Below are 3,267 nucleotides of genomic sequence, written 5' to 3' on the forward strand. Positions count from 1 at the left end.
TTCTTCAGAGTTCAGTGAGCATTTTTATGACCATCACATTGAACCCTTTATCAGATAAATTACTTCTGTTTCATTATTGTTCTTTTCTGGTGTTTTATCTTATTTCATTTGGAATATATTTGGCTCCTTATTTTATTTGACTTTCTGTGTTCTTTTTCTATAAATCAGGCAAAACGGTTACCTCTCTTGGTCTTGAAAGCATGACCTTATGTAGGAGCCTTTCGTATATAGATTGCCTGTGCTGGGTAGCTTGGCAGGTGGACTGGGGCTGCAGCAGACACAGGCTGGAGGGTCCTGGAGTACACTGAACTAGGGCTGCCTTGGCTAGATGGCTGGATCTGGAGTTGGTGCAGGCCAGATTTTTCCTGGGGTGCACTGGGCAAGTTGCCTTGGCGTGGCTGGAACTGGAGTGGGCATGGCCAGGGGCTGGCTGGAGTTATTTGGCAGTCTGGCTGGAGTGCCAGATGCCTCTGTGCCAGGACTCAGAGTGAGTAAGATTTTATGTGTACCCTTTAAGAGTAGAGCCTTGGTTTCCTATAGCCCTCTGGCTCTCCTGGGCATAAGCCCCACTGGTTTTCGAAGCCAGCTGTTATGAGGGCTCAACTTCCTGGTGTGGGTCCCCAGGGCTAAGTTGCCCAGTGTGAAGCTCAAACCCCTTGTTCCTTAGGGAGGACTGCCGTGTTTGTTGTATCCCCTGCTGCATGTGGTCATCACACCTGGGATATGGATGCTGATTACATTGAGTCTCTGTCCCTCCTACCTTCAATGTGGTTTTTCCTTTATATCTTAATTATAGAAGAGCTGTTCTACTAGTCTTCAGATTGTTCTCAGAGAAAGTTGATCTATATATAGTTGTAGTTTTTGTTTGTCTGTGGGAGGAGGTGAGCTCATGATCTTTCTACTTTGCTATCTTGATCCCGCCCCTTGTCATATTTTAGTTTCCTACTACTGCTGTTTTTTTTAATTCAATGCAAGTTAAGTCTTTAACTTCATTTTATATAACTTCTATATTTAAATAACTTCTATATTTAAATAACTTCTATATTTTTCTTAGTTTTATATATAATGTATTAATTTTGTTAACCTGGATAATAACTAAATAATGTAATAATCCATATTTCCTCATCAAATTTCTACTGGTCATGTATGCCTACATGGTTTGTAAACTTTCTAAGAACATTGGAAGCTGGTACAGCGCAACCGTTTTTTGATTAGGATACTTAGCTAGAGAGAAAGTAAATTATAGTTGCACTAATTTTATTTAGTGACAATTTAAATGTCTAAAATTTTATTTTATCATGCCACAGGAATATTATTCACTTTGAAATTTAAACTTAAATTCCCTCAAGTCAAATTTGTTGTGTTTTGATTGATTTATTTAATTGGCCTTTGTTTCATTAGTAATCATCTGTAATTAGGAATACTAGATGCTTTTGAAAATGTTTGAAATGACATATGTTGCTACCTTTTGTACAACAGTAGAGCTTCTTAGCAAAGTCCTTAATGGTAACAAGTTGGTATCTGAAGCATTCGCCAAACTTGTTCATCAGGATGTCACCTTTATGTACCCAACTCTGGATTCAGTCGAAGTCAACATTCCACAGGACACTTTGGAAATTTGGGTGGATCCCATAGATTCAACTTATCAGTGTATAAAAGGTTCTGCTGATGTTAAATCCAATCAAGGAATCTTCTCCTGTGGACTTCAGTGTGTCACCATCTTAATTGGTGTCTTAATTGGATATACAAATAGGGGTGTCCCTGATGTTTGTCATCAACCAGCCTTTGTATCACAAGACCTAAACACTCTCAGTTGGAAAGGACAGTACTACTGGGACTCTTCTTACATGGGGACCAATATCCATGCATTTCAGCCCCCATTTCTAAAAGAAAAGGTAATGAAATGCAGAGCCAACTGACCAAAAACACAGCTTTCAGGTGGAATTCTCCCACTGGTTTTCAGCTATCAGTACAAGTGAAAAGGAGACTATCAAAATCTCACTGCCACCTCTGTTACTGGGTTGGTGTGCATTGTGCCAAATAGCTTCAACTGAGGAGGTCAACAGAAGACCTGGGCCAGCAATCTCGGTCCTTACGATAGCAAGTAAAGAATTGCAGACTACCACTTTGGGCTTAAGCACAAAGCAGAGTTTATTAAAGCATAGTTGTAATCTCAGAGGGAGAGCGGGCTGTTTCTGCAAAGTGAAACCAGCCCTTCTGTACAGGTTTAAGGGTGTTTATAAGGAGAATTCTGCCAGGAGGTGGGGTGTGATCACGGGTGAGTGACAGGGGATCATTATTTGATTCACAGTCCTGAGTCATGTAACAAGTTCATTATTGTGCATGCCCTTACCCTAGCTTCACTAAGAAAAGTCCATGGGGCGGGGGGGAGCAAAACCACATGCAGATTTTATTATAATGACGGTATAATGAGTTTGGGTTTACTCTAGGTTTTATACGCCTGTCTAGTTTGGGCATGAGCAGCCTGGGGAAGTTCCTTCATGTTACTGTGCTCCCTCTTTATTAGGAAAAGTTGCCCACCACCTGACCATAGTTTTGCCTGTTCTGGGTGGAGTCAGGGGAGGTTTCCCAGATGGTTGGGGTGTGACTTGATTATTCCCCTCTTTTCACCACCATCACCTCCTTGCTGCTAATGTCTGACTAACTACCTAACACTTGTATGTGGAGATAGCCTATTCCAGGCAACTAAGGCTGCTTACAAGAGCCCTGAGTTGTCCAAGGTCTTGCTGACATTTATATATTTTCAGAAAAGATATATCTTTTCACATTCAAGTGAGTGTCTTGTACTGTTAATGTCAAACTCAGGGCCATGGGTGAGGGAATGGTAAACTTAAAAGAATTCTTGGAACGGAATCCAGAAACTGGAGTTGGTACCACATGGAAAATGAAGGTGCCACTGCAGTAAATCAGTGGGGCAATAAGGGAGGACTAATTGCATACAGATCAAGAAAGCAGCAAGAGACATTTCTGAGCTTCCTCATCTAAAGTCTTGAATCTGCAGCTACACACTACATAGATAAACTTTGTCCTCATATACTTATAAACTGAACTGTGAAACTATTTTTCACATCTCTATCTGTTAAAGGTAGTTTTGTGCTTGTTTTGAAGGTGAATAGTCAACATTCACCTTCCTCTTTTGAGGAGCATATATATATCACTAAGTTCTAATAACATTTTTTTCTGTATTGCAAAATGTGATCTTGGAATAGTTTTGATTTTCTCCAAAATTCATTTTTCCTGCTGATT

General features: G+C 40.3%; 1 pseudogene; it reads left to right on the forward strand.

The window, feature by feature from the left end:
- Nucleotides 1–328: 328 nt before the first annotated feature.
- Nucleotides 329–3,006, forward strand: LOC114902400 (annotated as a pseudogene).
- Nucleotides 3,007–3,267: the final 261 nt, after the last annotated feature.

Source organism: Monodon monoceros, unplaced genomic scaffold (assembly GCF_005190385.1).
Source record: "Monodon monoceros isolate NGI ecotype Baffin Bay Population unplaced genomic scaffold, NGI_Narwhal_1 Super_Scaffold_20, whole genome shotgun sequence".
NCBI classification, from domain to species: Eukaryota; Metazoa; Chordata; class Mammalia; order Artiodactyla; family Monodontidae; genus Monodon; species Monodon monoceros.